The following is a 17,141-nucleotide window of genomic DNA, read 5'->3' as shown; positions in this document are numbered from 1 at the left end:
CAGCAATAGCACGTCAGCAATAGCACCTCAGCAATAGCACCTCAGCATTGTGACCTCAGCAATAGCACCTCAGCAATAGCACGTCAGCAATAGCACCTCAGGATTGTGACCTCAGAAATAGAACCTCAGCAATAGCACCTCAGCAATAGCACCTCAGCATTGTGACGTCAGAAATAGCACCTCAGCATTGTGACCTCAGCAATAGCAACTCAGCATTGTGACCACAGCAATAGCACCTCAGCAACAGCACGTCAGCAATAGCACCTCAGCAATAGCACCTCAGCATTGTGACCTCAGCAATAGCACCTCAGCAATAGCACCTCAGCAATAGCACCTCAGCAATAGCACCTCAGCATTGTGACCTCAGCAATAGCACCTCAGCAATAGCACCTCAGCATTGTGACCTCAGCAATAGCACCTCAGCAATAGCACCTCAGTATTGTGACCTCAGCAATGTGACCTCAGCATTGTGACCTCAGCAATAACACCTCAGCAATAGCACCTCAGCATTGTGACATCAGCATTGTGACCTTAGCATTGTGACCTCAGCATTGTGACCACAGCACTGTGACCTCAGCAATAGCACCTCAGCAATAGCACGTCAGCAATAGCACCTCAGCAATAGCACCTCAGCATTGAGACCTCATCAATAGCACCTCAGCAATAGCACTTCAGCATTGTGACCTCAGCAACAGCACATCAGCATTGTGACCTCAGCATTGTGACCACAGCATTGTGACCTCAGCAATAGCACCTCAGCAATAGCACGTCAGCAATAGCACCTCAGCAATAGCACCTCAGCAATAGCACGTCAGCAATAGCACCTCAGCAATAGCACCTCAGCATTGTGACCTCAGCAATAGCACCTCAGCAATAGCACTTCAGCATTGTGACCTCAGGAACAGCACATCAGCATTGTGACCTCAGCATTGTGACCACAGCATTGTGACCTCAGCAATAGCACCTCAGCAATAGCACCTCAGCATTGTGACGTCAGCAATAGCACCTCAGCAATAGCACGTCAGCAATAGCACCTCAGCAATAGCACCTCAGCATTGTGACCTCAGCAATAGCACCTCAGGAATAGCACCTCAGCATTGTGACCTCAGCAATAGCACCTCAGCTCTGTGACCTCAGCAATAGCAACTCAGCAATAGCATCTCAGCATTGTGACCTCAGCAATAGCACCTCAGCAATAGCACCTCAGCATTGTGACGTCAGAAATAGCACCTCAGCATTGTGACCTCAGCAATAGCAACTCAGCATTGTGACCACAGCAATAGCACCTCAGCAATAGCACGTCAGCAATAGCACCTCAGCAATAGCACCTCAGCATTGTGACCTCAGCAATAGCACCTCAACAATAGCACGTCAGCAATAGCACCTCAGCAATAGCACCTCAGCATTGTGACCTCAGCAATAGCACCTCAGCAATAGCACCTCAGCATTGTGACCTCAGCAATAGCACCTCAGCTCTGTGACCTCAGCAATAGCAACTCAGCAATAGCATCTCAGCATTGTGACCTCAGCAATAGCACCTCAGCAATAGCACCTCAGCAATAGCACCTCAGGATTGAGACCTCAGTAATAGAACCTCAGCAATAGCACCTCAGCAATAGCACCTCAGCATTGTGACGTCAGAAATAGCACCTCAGCATTGTGACCTCAGCAATAGCACCTCAGTATTGTGACATCAGCATTGTGACCTTAGCATTGTGACCTCAGCATTGTGACCACAGCACTGTGACCTCAGCAATAGCACCTCAGCAATAGCACGTCAGCAACAGCACCTGAGCAATAGCACCTCAGCATTGTGACCTCATCAATAGCACCTCAGCAATAGCACTTCAGCATTGTGACCTCAGCATTGTGACCTCAGCATTGTGACCTCAGCATTGTGACCTCAGCAATAGCAACACAGCAATAACACCTCAGCAATATCACCTCAGTAATAGCACCTCAGCATTGTGACCTCAGCATTGTGACCTCATCATTGTGACCTCAGCAATAGCACCTCAGCATTGTGACCTCATATTGTGACATCAGGAATAACTCCTCAGCATTGTGACCTCAGCAATAGCAGCTCAGCAATAGCACTTCAGCAATATCACCTCAGTAATAGCACCTCAGCATTGTGACCTCAGCAGTGTGACCTCAGCATTGTGACCTCAGCAATATCACCTCAGGAGTGTGACCTCAGCATTGTGACCTGAGCAATAGCACCCAAGCATTGTGACCTCAGCAATAGCACCTCAGCAGTAACACCTCAGCAATAGCAGCTCAGCAATAACACCTCAGCATTGTGACCTCAGCATTGTGACCTCATCATTGTGACCTCAGCAATAGCACCTCAGCATTGTGACCTCAGCATTGTGACCTCAGCATTGTGACCTCAGGAATAACACCTCAGCAATAGCAACTCAGCATTGTGACCTCAGCAATACCACCTCAGCATTTTGACCTCAGCATTGTGACCACAGCATTGTGACCTCAGCAATAGCACCTCAGCATTGTGACCACAGCAATAGCACCTCAGCAATAGCACCTCAGCAAAAGCACCTCAGCATTGTGACCTCAGCATTGTGACCTCAGCATTGTGACCTCACATTGTGACATCAGGAATAACTCCTCAGCATTGTGACCTCAGCAATAGCACCTCAGCAATAGCACCTCAGCAATAGCACCTCAGTAATAGCACCTCAGCATTGTGACCTCAGCAGTGTGACCTCAGCATTGTCACCTCAGCAATACCACCTCAGCAGTGTGACCTCAGCATTTTGACCTCAGCAATAGCACCTCAGCATTGTGACCTCAGCAATAGCACCTCAGCAGTAACACCACAGCAATAGCAGCTCAGGAATAACACCTCAGCATTGTGACCTCAGCATTGTGACCTCAGAATTGTGACCTCAGCAATAGCACCACAGCAATAGCACCTCAGCATTGTGACCTCAGGAATAGTACCTCAGGAAAAGAACCTTAGCAATAGCACCTCAGCATTGAGACCTCAGCATTGTGACTTCAGCATTGTGACCTCAGCAATAGCACCTCAGTATTGTGACCTCAGCAATAACACCTCAGCAATAACACCTCAGCATTTTGACCTAAGCATTGTGACTTCAGCATTGTGACCTCAGCATTGTGACCTCAGCAATAGCACCTCAGTATTGTGACCTCAGCAATAACACCTCAGCAATAACACCTCAGCATTTTGACCTAAGCATTGTGACTTCAGCATTGTGACCTCATCATTGTGACCTCAGCAAAAGCACCTCAGCATTGTGACCTCAGCATTGTGACCTCAGCATTGTGACCTCACATTGTGACATCAGGAATAACTCCTCAGCATTGTGACCTCAGCAATAGCACCTCAGCAATAGCACCTCAGCAATAGCACCTCAGTAATAGCACCTCAGCATTGTGACCTCAGCAGTGTGACCTCAGCATTGTCACCTCAGCAATACCACCTCAGCAGTGTGACCTCAGCATTTTGACCTCAGCAATAGCACCTCAGCATTGTGACCTCAGCAATAGCACCTCAGCAGTAACACCACAGCAATAGCAGCTCAGGAATAACACCTCAGCATTGTGACCTCAGCATTGTGACCTCAGAATTGTGACCTCAGCAATAGCACCACAGCAATAGCACCTCAGCATTGTGACCTCAGGAATAGTACCTCAGGAAAAGAACCTTAGCAATAGCACCTCAGCATTGTGACCTCAGCAATAGCACCTCAGTATTGTGACCTCAGCAATAACACCTCAGCAATAACACCTCAGCATTTTGACCTAAGCATTGTGACTTCAGCATTGTGACCTCAGCATTGTGACCTCAGCAATAGCACCTCAGTATTGTGACCTCAGCAATAACACCTCAGCAATAACACCTCAGCATTTTGACCTAAGCATTGTGACTTCAGCATTGTGACCTCATCATTGTGACCTCAGCAATAGCACCTCAGCATAGTGACCTCAGCATAGTGACCTCAGCATTGTGACCTCAGTAATAACACCTCAGCAATAGCACCTCAGCATTGTGACCTTAGCAATAGCACCTCAGCATTTTGACCTCAGCATTGTGACCACAGCATTGTGACCTCAGTAATAGCACCTCAGCATTGTGACGTCAGATATAGCACATCTGCAATAGCACCTCAGCATTGTGACCTCAGTAATAGCACCTCAGCATTGTGACCTCAGCATGGTGAGCATAGCATTGTGACCTCAGCATTAGTACCTCAGAAAAGTGACCTCAGCATAGTGACCTCAGCAATAGCAGCTCAGCATTGTGACCTCAGCATTGTGACCTCAGCAATAGCACCTCAGCAATAGCACCTCAGCATTGTGACCTCAGGAATAGCACTTCAGCATTGTGACAACAGCAATAGCACCTCAGCAATAGCACCTCAGCATTGTGACCTCAGCTATAGCACCTCAGCAATAGCACCTCAGCATTGTGACCTCAGGAATAGCACCTCAGCAATAGCACCTCAGCATTGTGACCTCAGCAATAGCAGCTCAGCAAGAGTACCTCAGCAATAGCACCTCAGTAATAGCACCTCAGCATTGTGATCTCAGCATTGTGACCTCAGCAACAGCACCTCAGCATTGTGACCTCAGCAATAGCACCTCAGCATTGTGACCTCAGCATTGTGACCATAGCATTGTGACCTCAGCAATAGCACATCAGCATTATGACCTCAGCAATAGCACCTCAGCAATAACACCTCATCAATAGCAGCTCAATAATAGCATCTCAGCATTGTGACCTCAGCAATAGCACCTCAGCAATAGCCCCTCAGCAATAGCACCTCAGCATTGTGACCTCAGCAATAGCACCTCAGCATTTTGACGTCAGCAATAGCACCTCAGCAATAGCACCTCAGCACTGTGACCTCAGCAATAGCACCTCAGCAGTTGCACATCTGCAATAGCACATCAGCATACTTACCTCAGCAATAGCACCTCAGCATTGTGACCTCAGCATTGTGACCTCAGCATTGTGACCTCAGCAATAGCACCTCAGTATTGTGACCTCAGCAATAACACCTCAGCAATAACACCTCAGCATTTTGACCTAAGCATTGTGACTTCAGCATTGTGACCTCATCATTGTGACCTCAGCAATAGCACCTCAGCATAGTGACCTCAGCATAGTGACCTCAGCATTGTGACCTCAGTAATAACACCTCAGCAATAGCACCTCAGCATTGTGACCTTAGCAATAGCACCTCAGCATTTTGACCTCAGCATTGTGACCACAGCATTGTGACCTCAGTAATAGCACCTCAGCATTGTGACGTCAGATATAGCACATCTGCAATAGCACCTCAGCATTGTGACCTCAGTAATAGCACCTCAGCATTGTGACCTCAGCATGGTGAGCATAGCATTGTGACCTCAGCATTAGTACCTCAGAAAAGTGACCTCAGCATAGTGACCTCAGCAATAGCAGCTCAGCATTGTGACCTCAGCATTGTGACCTCAGCAATAGCACCTCAGCAATAGCACCTCAGCATTGTGACCTCAGGAATAGCACTTCAGCATTGTGACAACAGCAATAGCACCTCAGCAATAGCACCTCAGCATTGTGACCTCAGCTATAGCACCTCAGCAATAGCACCTCAGCATTGTGACCTCAGGAATAGCACCTCAGCAATAGCACCTCAGCATTGTGACCTCAGCAATAGCAGCTCAGCAAGAGTACCTCAGCAATAGCACCTCAGTAATAGCACCTCAGCATTGTGATCTCAGCATTGTGACCTCAGCAACAGCACCTCAGCATTGTGACCTCAGCAATAGCACCTCAGCATTGTGACCTCAGCATTGTGACCATAGCATTGTGACCTCAGCAATAGCACATCAGCATTATGACCTCAGCAATAGCACCTCAGCAATAACACCTCATCAATAGCAGCTCAATAATAGCATCTCAGCATTGTGACCTCAGCAATAGCACCTCAGCAATAGCCCCTCAGCAATAGCACCTCAGCATTGTGACCTCAGCAATAGCACCTCAGCATTTTGACGTCAGCAATAGCACCTCAGCAATAGCACCTCAGCACTGTGACCTCAGCAATAGCACCTCAGCAGTTGCACATCTGCAATAGCACATCAGCATACTTACCTCAGCAATAGCACCTCAGCATTGTGACCTCAGCATTGTGACCACAGCATTGTGACCTCAGCAATAGCACCTCAGTATAGTGACCTCAGCATAGTGACCTCAGTATTGTGACCTCAGTAATAGCACCTCAGCATTGTGACCTCAGCAATAGCACCTCAGCAATAACACCTCAGCAATAGCACCTCAGCATTTTGACCTCAGGAATAGCACCTCAGCAATAGCACCTCAGCATTGTGACCTCAGCAATAGCACCTCAGCAATTGCACATCTGCAATTGCACCTCAGCATTCTGACCTCAGCAATAGCACCTCAGCATTGTGACCTGAGCATTGTGACCATAGCATTGTGACCTAAGCAATAGCACCTCAGCATAGTGACCTCAGCATAGTGACCTCAGCATTGTGACCTCAGCAATAGCATCTCAGCAATAACACCTCAGCAAGAGCACCTCAGCAATAGCACCTCAGCATTGTGACCTCAGCATTGTGACCTCAGCATTGTGACCTCAGCAATAGCACCTCAGCATTGTGACCTCAGCATTGTGACCTCAGCAATTGCACCTCAGCATAGTGACCTCAGCATAGTTAGCTCAGCATTGTGACCTCAGCATTGTGACCTCAGAATTGTGACCTCAGCAGTAGCAGCTCAGCAATAATACCTCAGCAATAGCACCTCAGTAATACCACCTCAGCATTGTGACCTCAGCAGTGTGACCTCAGGATTGTGACCTCAGCAATACCACCTCAGCAGTGTGACCTCAGCATTGTGACCTCAGCATTGTGACCTCAGCAATAGCACCTCAACATTGTGACCTCAGCAATAGCACCTCAGCATTATGACCTCAGCATTGTGACCTCAGGAATAGCACTGCAGGAAAAGAACCTCAGCAATAGCACTTCAGCATTGTGACCTCAGCAGTGTGACCTCAGCATTGTGACCTCAGCAATAGCACCTCAGCTTTGTGACCTCAGCATATTGACCTAAGCAATAGCAGCTCAGCATTTTGACATAAGCATTGTGACCTCAGCATTGTGACCTCATCATTGTGACCTCAGCAATAGCACCTTAGCATAGTGACCTCAGCATTGTGACCTCAGCATTGTGACCTAAGCAATAACACCTCAGCAATAGCACCTCAGCATTGTGACCTTAGCAATAGCACCTCAGCATTTTGACCTCAGCAATGTGACCACAGCATTGTGACCTCAGTAATAGCACCTCAGCATTGTGACCTCAGCTATAGCACCTCAGCAATAGCACCTCAGCATTGTGACCTCAGCAATAGCACCTCAGCAATAGCACCTCAGCATTGTGACCTCTGCAATAGCACCTCAGCAATTGCACATCTGCAATAGCACCTCAGCATTGTGACTTCAGCAATAGCACCTCAGCATTGTGACCTCAGCATTATGAGCATAGCATTGTGACCTCAGCAATAGTACCTCAGAAAAGTGACCTCAGCAATAGCAGCTCAGCATTGTGACCTCAGCATTGTGACCTCAGCAATAGCAGCTCAGCAATAGCACCTCAGCATTGTGACCTCAGCAATAGCACCTCAGCATTGTGACCACAGCAATAGCACCTCAGCAATAGCACCTCAGCATTGTGACCTCAGCAATAGCACCTCAGCATTGTGACCTCAGCAATAGCAGCTCAGCAAGAGTACCTCAGCAATAGCACCTCAGTAATAGCACCTCAGCATTGTGATCTCTGCATTGTGACCTCAGCAACAGCACCTCAGCATTGTGACCTCAGCAATAGCACCTGAGCTTTGTGACCTCAGCATTGTGACCATAGCATTGTGACCTCAGCAATAGCACCTCAGCAATAGCACCTCAGCAATAGCACATCAGCAATAACACCTCATCAATAGCAGCTCAGCAAAAGCATCTCAGCATTGTGACCTCAGCAATAGCACCTCAGCAATAGCACCTCAGCATTGTGACGTCAGCAATAGCACCTCAGCAATAGATCCTCAGCATTGTGACTTCAGCAATAGCACTTCAGCATTGTGACGTCAGCAATAGCACCTCAGGAATAGCACCTCAGCATTGTGACCTCAGCAATAGCACCTCAGCATTGTGACCTCAGCAATAGCAGCTCAGCAAGAGTACCTCAGCAATAGCACCTCAGTAGTAGCACCTCAGCATTGTGATCTCAGCATTGTGACCTCAGCAAAAGCACCTCAGCATTGTGACCTCAGCAATAGCACTTGAGCATTGTGACCTCAGCATTGTGACCATAGCATTGTGACCTCAGCAATAGCACCTCAGCATTATGACCTCAGCAATAGCACCTCAGCAATAACACCTCATCAATAGCAGCTCAGCAATAGCATCTCAGCATTGTGACCTCAGCAATAGCACCTCAGCAATAGCCCCTCAGCAATAGCAGCTCAGCATTTTGACCTCAGCAATAGCCCCTCAGCAATAGCACCTCAGGATTGTGACCTCAGTAATAGCACCTCAGCAATAGCACATCTGCAATTGCACCTCAGCATTGTGACCTCAGCAATAGCACCTCAGCATTGTGACCTCAGCATTGTGACCATAGCATTGTGACCTCAGCAATAGCACCTCAGCATAGTGACCTCAGCATAGTGACCTCAGCATTGTGACCTCAGCAATAGCACCTCAGCAATAACACCTCAGCAACAGCACCTCAGCAATAGCACCTCAGCATTGTGACCTCAGCATTGTGACCTCAGCATTGTGACATCAGCAATAGCACCTCAGCATTGCGACCGCAGCATTGTGACCTCAGCAATAGCATCTCAGCATAGTGACCTCAGCATAGTCAGCTCAGCATTTTGACCTCAGCATTGTGACCTCAGAATTGTGACCTCAGCAATAGCAGCTCAGCAATAATACCTCAGCAATAACAGCTCAGCAATAACATCTCAGCATTGTGACCTCAGCATTGTGACCTCAGCATTTTGACTACAGCATTGTGACCTCAGGAATAGCACCTCAGCATTGTGACCTCAGCAATGCACGTCAGCATTGTGACCTCAGCAATAGCACCTCAGCAATAGCACCTCAACATTGTGACCTCAGCAATAGCACCTCAGCATTGTGACTTCAGCAATAGCACCACAGCAAGAGCACCTCAGCAAGAGCACCTCAGCATTGTGACCTCAGCAGTAGCACCTCAGCATTGTGACCTCAGCATTGTGACCTCAGCAATAGCACCTTAGCATTGTGACCTCAGCAACAGCACCTCAGCAATAGCACCTCAGCATTGTGAAGTCAGAAATAGCACCTCAGCAATAGCACCTCAGTATTGTGACCTCAGCAATAGCACCTCAGCATTGTGACCTCAGCAATAGCACCTAAGCTATAGCACCTCAGCATTGTGAACTCAGCAATAGCACCTCAGCAATAGCACCTCAGCATTGTGACCTTAGCATTGTGACCTCAGCATTGTGACCTCAGCAATAGCAGTTCAGCATTTTGACCTAAGCATTGTGACCTCAGCATTTTGACCTCAGCATTTTGACCTGAGCATTGTGACCTCAGCAATAACACCTCAGCAATAGCACCTCAGCATTGTGACCTCAGCAATAGCACCTCAGCATTTTGACCTCAGCTTTGTGACCACAGCATTGTGACCTCAGTAATAGCACCTCAGCATTGTGACCTCAGCAATAGCACCTCAGGAATAGCACCTTAGCGTTGTGACCTCAGCAATAGCACCTCAGCAATAGCACCTCAGCATTGTGACCTCTGCAATAGCACCTCAGCAATTGCAGATCTGCAATTGCACCTCAGCATTGTGACCTCAGCAATAGCAGCTCAGCATTGTGACCTCAGCATTGTGACCAAAGCATTGTGACCTCAGCAATAGCACCTCAGCATAGTGATTTCAGCATAGTGACCTCAGCATTGTGACCTCAGCAATAGCACCTCAGCATTGTGACCTCAGCAATAGCACCTGAGCAATAACACCTCAGCAACAGCACCTCAGCAATAGCACCTCAGAATTGTGACCTCAGCATTGTGACCTCTGCATTGTGACCTCAGCAATATCTCCTCAGCTTAGTGACCTCAGCATTGTGACCTGAGCATTGTGACCTAGGCAATAACACCTCAGCAATAGCACCTCAGCATTGTGACCTCAGCAATAGCACCTCAGCATTTTGACCTCAGCTTTGTGACCACAGCATTGTGACCTCAGTAATAGCACCTCAGCATTGTGACCTCAGCAATAGAACCTCAGCAATAGCACCTTAGCGTTGTGACCTCAGCAATAGCACCTCAGCAATAGCACCTCAGCATTGTGACCTCAGCAATAGCACCTCAGCAATTGCACATCTGCAATTGCACCTCAGCATTGTGACCTCAGCAATAGCACCTCAGCAATAGCACCTCAGCATTGTGACCTCAACAATAGCACCTCAGCATTGCGACCTCAGCATTGTTACCTCAGCAATAGAACCTCAGCATAGTGATCTCAGCATGAGCTCAGCATTGTGACCTCAGCAATAACACCTCAGCATTGTGAAGTCAGAAATAGCACCTCAGCAATAACACTTCAGCAACAGCACCTCAGCAATAGCACCTCAGCATTGTGACCTCAGCAATAGCACCTCAGCATTGCGACCTCAGCCTTGTGACCTCAGCAATAGCACCTCAGTATTGTGACCTCAGCAATAGCACGTCAGCATTGTGACGTCAGCAATAGCACCTCAGCAATAGCACCTCAGGATTGTGACCTCAGCAATAGCACCACAGCATTGTGACTTCAGCAATAGCACCTCAGCAATAGCACCTCAGCAAGAGCACCTCAGCATTGTGACCTCAGCAGTAGCACCTCAGCATTGTGACCTCAGCAGTAGCACCACAGCATTGTGAGCTCAGCATTGTGACCTCAGCAATAGCACCTCAGCATTGTGACCTCAGCAACAGCACCTCAGCAATAGCACCTCAGCATTGTGACCTCAGTAATAGCCCCTCAGCATTGTGACCACAGCAATAGCACCTCAGCAATAGCACCTCAGCATTGTGACCTCTGCAATAGCACCTCAGCATTGTGACCTCAGCAATAGCAGCTCAGCAAGAGTACCTCAGCAATAGCACCTCAGTAATAGCACCTCAGCATTGTGATCTCAGCATTGTGACCTCAGCAACAGCACCTCAGCATTGTGACCTCAGCAATAGCACCTGAGCATTGTGACCTCAGCAATAGCACATCAGCAATAACACCTCATCAATAGTAGCTCAGCAATAGCATCTCAGCATTGTGACCTCAGCAATAGCACCTCAGCAATAGCCCCTCAGCAACAGCACCTCAGCATTGTGACCTCAGCAATAGCAGCTCAGCAAGAGTACCTCAGGAATAGCACCTCAGTAATAGCACCTCAGCATTGTGATCTCAGCATTGTGACCTCAGCAACAGCACCTCAGCATTGTGACCTCAGCAACAGTACCTCAGCATTGTGACCTCAGCAATAGCACCTCAGCATTATGACCTCAGCAATAGCATATCAGCAATAACACCTCATCAATAGCAGTTCACCAATAGCATCTCAGCATTGTGACCTCAGCAATAGCACCTCAGCAATAGCCCCTCAGGAACAGCACCTCAGCATTGTGACCTCAGTAATAGCAACTCAGCAATAGCACCTCAGCATTGTGACCTCAGCAATAGCACCTCAGCAATAGCACCTCAGCATTGTGACCTCAGCAATAGCACCTAAGCATAGTGACCTCAGCATAGTGACCTCAGCATTGTGACTTCACCAATAGCACCTCAGTATTGTGACCTCAGCAATAGCACCTCAGCATTGTGACCTCAGCAATAGCACCTCAGCAGTAACACCTCAGCAATAGCAGCTCAGCAATAACACCTCAGCATTGTGACCTCAGCATTGTGACCTCATCATTGTGACCTCAGCAATAGCACCTCAGCATTGTGACCTCAGCATTGTGACCTCAACATTGTGACCTCAGCAATAACACCTCAGCAATAGCACCTCAGCATTGTGACCTCAGCAATACCACCTCAGCATTTTGACCTCAGCATTGTGACCACAGCATTGTGACCTCAGGAATAGCACCTCAGCATGGTGATCACAGCAATAGCACCTCAGCAATAGCACCTCAGCAAAAGCACCTCAGCATTGTGACCTCAGCATTGTGACCTCAGCATTGTGACCTCACATTGTGACATCAGCAATAGCACCTCAGCATTGTGACCTCAGCAATAGCACCTCAGCAATAGCACCTCAGCATTGTGACCTCAGCAATAGCACCTCAGCTCTGTGTCCTCAGCAATAGCAACTCAGCAATACCATCTCAGCATTGTGACCTCAGCAATAGCACCTCAGCAGCAGCAACTCAGCAATAGCACCTTAGCAATAGCACCTCAGCATTGTGACCTTAGCAATAGCACCTCAGCAATAGCACCTCAGCAATAGCACCTCAGGATTGTGACCTCAGTAATAGAACCTCAGCAATAGCACCTCAGCAATAGCACCTCAGCATTGTGACGTCAGAATTAGCACCTCAGAATTGTGACCTCAGCAATAGCACCTCAGCATTGTGACCACAGCAATAGCACCTCAGCAAGAGCACCTCAGCAAAAGCACCTCAGCCTTGTGACCTCAGCATTGTGACCTCAGCATTGTGACCTCAGCAATAGCACCTTAGCAATAGCACGTCAGCTATAGCAGCTCAGCATTGTGACCTCAGCATTGTGACCTCAGCATTGTGACAGCAGCAATAGCACCTCAGCCTAGTGAACTCAGCATTGTGACCTCAGAATTGTGACCTCAGCAATAGCACCTCAGCAGTAACACCACAGCAATAGCAGCTCAGGAATAACACCTCAGCATTGTGACCTCAGCATTGTGACCTCAGCATTGTGACCTCAGCAATAGCACCACAGCAATAGCACCTCAGCATTGTGACCTCAGGAATAGCACCTCAGGAAAAGAACCTCAGCAATAGCACCTCAGCATTGTGACCTCAGCAGTGTGACCTCAGCATTGTGACCTCAGGAATAGCACCTCAGCATTTTGACCTCAGCAGTGTGACCTCAGCATTGTGACCTCAGCAATAGCACCTCAGCATTGTGACCTCAGCATTGTGACATCAGCATTGTGACCTCAGCAATAGCACCTCAGCATTTTGACCTCAGCATTGTGACCTCTGCATTGTGACCTCAGCATTGTGACGTCAGCTATAGCACCTCAGCAATAGCACCTCAGCATTGTGACCTCTGCAATAGCACCTCAGCATTGTGACCTCTGCAATAGCACCTCAGCATTGTGACCTCAGCATTGTGAGCATAGCATTTTGACCTCAGCATTAGTACCTCAGAAAAGTGACCTCAGCATAGTGACCTCAGCAATAGCAGCTCAGCAATAGCACCTCAGCATTGTGACCTCAGCAATAGCACTTCAGCATTGTGACCTCAGCAATAGCACCTCAGCATTGTGACCTCAGCAATAGCAGCTCCGCAAGAGTACCTCAGCAATAGCACCTCAGTAATAGCACCTCAGCATTGTGATCTCAGCATTGTGACCTCAGCAACAGCACCTCAGCATTGTGACCTCAGCAATAGCACCTCAGCATTGTGACCTCAGCATTGTGACCATAGCATTGTGACCTCAGTAATAGCACCTCAGCATTATGACCTCAGCAATAGCACCTCAGCAATAAAACCTCATCAATAGCAGCTCAGCAATAGCATCTCAGCATTGTGACCTCAGCAATAGCACCTCAGCAATAGCCCCTCAGCAATAGCACCTCTGCATTGTGACCTCAGCAATAGAACCTCAGCAATAGCACCTCAGCATTGTGACCTCAGCATTGTGACCTCAGCAATAGCACCTCAGCAGTTGCACATCTGCAATAGCACATGAGCATTCTGACCTCAGCAATAGCACCTCAGCAATAGCACCTCAGCATTGTGACCACAGCAGTGTGACCTCAGCAATAGCACCTCAGTATAGTGACCTCAGCATAGTGACCTCAGTATTGTGACCTCAGCAATAGCACCTCAGCATTGTGACCTCAGCAATAGCACCTCAGTAATAACACCTCAGCAATAGCAGCTCAGCAATAGCATCTCAGCATTGTGACCTCAGCAATAGCACCTCAGCAATAGCCCCTCAGAAATAGCACCTCAGCATTGTGACCTCAGGAATAGCACCTCAGCAATAGCACCTCAGCATTGTGACCTCAGCAATAGCACCTCAGCAATTGCACATCTGCAATTGCACCTCAGCATTCTGACCTCAGCAATAGCACCTCAGCATTGTGACCTCAGCATTGTGACCACAGCATTGTGACCTAAGCAATAGCACCTCAGCATAGTGACCTCAGCATAGTGACCTCAGCATTGTGACCTCAGCAATAGCATCTCAGCAATAACACCTCAGCAACAGCACCTCAGCAATAGCACCTCAGCATTGTGACCTCAGCATTGTGACCTCAGCATTGTGACATCAGCAATAGCACCTCAGCATTGTGACCTCAGCATTGTGACCTCAGCAATAGCACCTCAGCATAGTGACCTCAGCATAGTGACCTCAGCATTGTGACCTCAGCATTGTGACCTCAGAATTGTGACCTCAGCAATAGCAGCTCAGCAATAATACCTCAGCAATAACAGCTCAGCAATAACACCTCAGCATTGTGACCTCAGCATTGTGACATCAGCATTTTGACCACAGCATTGTGACCTCAGCAATAGCACCTCAGCATTGTGACCTCAGCAATAGCACGTCAGCATTGTGACCTCAGCAATAGCACCTCAGCAGTAGCACCTCAACCTTGTGACCTCAGCAATAGCACCTCAGCATTGTGACTTCAGCAATAGCACCTCAGCATTGTGACCTCAGCAACAGCACCTCAGCAATAGCACCTCAGCATTGTGAACTCAGAAATAGCACCTCAGCAATAGCACCTCAGTTTTGTGACCTTAGCAATCGCACCTCAGCATTGTGACCTCAGCAATAGCACCTAAGCAATAGCACCTCAGCATTGTGACCTCAGCAATGTGACCTCAGCAATAGCAGCTCAGCATTTTGACCTAAGAATTTTGATCTCAGCATTGTGACCTCAGCATTTTGACCAGAGCAATAGCACCTCAGCATTAGCACCTCAGCAATAGGACCTCAGCATTGTGACCTCAGCAATAGCACCTCAGCAATAGCACCTCAGAATTGTGACTTCAGTAATAGCACCTCAGCAATAGCACCTCAGCATTGTGACATCAGCAATAGCACCTACGCATTGTGACATCAGCATTGTGACCTCAGCATTGTGACCACAGCAATAGCACCACAGCATAGTGACCTCAGCATTGTGACCTCAGCATTGTGACCTGAGCAATAACACCTCAGCAATAGCACCTCAGCATTGTGACCTCAGCATTGTGACCTCTGCATTGTTACCTCAGCAATAGCACCTCAGCAACAGCACGTCAGCAATAGCACCTGAGCAATAGCACTTCAGCATTGTGACCTCAGCAATAGCACCTCAGCAATAGCACTTCAGCATTGTGACCTCAGCAACAGCACCTCAGCATTGTGACCTCAGCATTGTGACCTCAGCATTGTGACCTCAGCATTGTGACCACAGCATTGTGACCTTAGCAATAGCACCTCAGCAATAGCACGTCAGCAATAGCACCTCAGCAATAGCACCTCAGCATTGTGACCTCAGCAATAGCACCTCAGCAATAGCACCTCAGCATTGTGACCTCAGCAATAGCACCTCAGCACTGTGACCTCAGCAATAGCAACTCAGCAATAGCATCTCAGCATTGTGACCTCAGCAATAGCACCTCAGCAGCAGCACCTCAGCAATAGCACCTTAGCAATAGCACCTCAGCATTGTGACCTCAGCAATAGCACCTCAGCAAGAGGACCTCAGCATTGTGACCTCAGTAATAGAACCTCAGCAATAGCACCTCAGTAATAGCACCTCAGCATTGTGACGTCAGCAATAGCACCTCAGCAATAGCACCTCAGCAGTAGCACCTCAGCAAAAGCACCTCAGCATTGTGACCTCAGCATTGTGACCTCAGCATTGTGACCTCAGCAATAGCACCTTAGGAATAGCACGTCAGCAATAGCAGCTCAGCATTGTGACCTCAGCATTGTGACTTCAGCATTGTGACAGCAGCAATTGCACCTCAGCATAGTGACCTCAGCATTGTGACCTTAGCATTGTGACGTCAGCAATAGCACCTCAGCATTGTGACCTCAGCATTGTGACCTCAGCATATTGACATCAGCATAGTGACCTCAGCATTGTGACCTCAGAATTGTGACCTCAGCAATAGCACCTCAGCAATAGCACCTCAGCATTGTGACCTCAGCAATAGCACCTCAGCATTGTGACCTAAGCATTGTGACCACAGCATTGTGACCTCAGCATAGTGACCTCAGCATTGTGACCTCAGCAATAGCACCTCAGCATTAGCACCTCAGCAATAGGACCTCAGCATTGTGACCTCAGCAATAGCACCTCTGCAATAGCACCTCAGCATTGTGACTTCAGTAATAACACCTCAGCAATTGCACCTCAGCATTGTGACATCAGCAATAGCACCTACGCATTGTGAACACAGCAGTAGCACCACAGCATAGTGACCTCAGCAATGTGACCTCAGCATTGTGACCTCAGCAATAACACCTCAGCAATAGCACCTCAGCATTGTGACATCAGCATTGTGACCTTAGCATTGTGACCTCAGCTTTGTGACCACAGCACTGTGACCTCAGCAATAGCACATCAGCAATAGCACGTCAGCAATAGCACCTGAGCAATAGCACCTCAGCATTGTGACCTCATCAATAGCACCTCAGCAACAGCACATCAGCATTGTGACCTCAGCATTGTGACCTCAGCATTGTGACCTCAGCAATAGCACCTCAGCAATAGCACGTCAGCAATAGCACCTCAGCAATAGCACCTCAGCATTGTGACCTCAGCAATAGCACGTCAGCAATAGCACCTCAGCAATAGCACCTTAGCATTGTGACCTCAGCAATAGCACC

The sequence above is a fragment of the Anas platyrhynchos genome, chromosome 17, assembly GCF_047663525.1.
Source record: "Anas platyrhynchos isolate ZD024472 breed Pekin duck chromosome 17, IASCAAS_PekinDuck_T2T, whole genome shotgun sequence".
In the NCBI taxonomy this organism is placed as follows: Eukaryota; Metazoa; Chordata; class Aves; order Anseriformes; family Anatidae; genus Anas; species Anas platyrhynchos.
Note: the sequence above shows the minus strand (reverse complement) of the source record.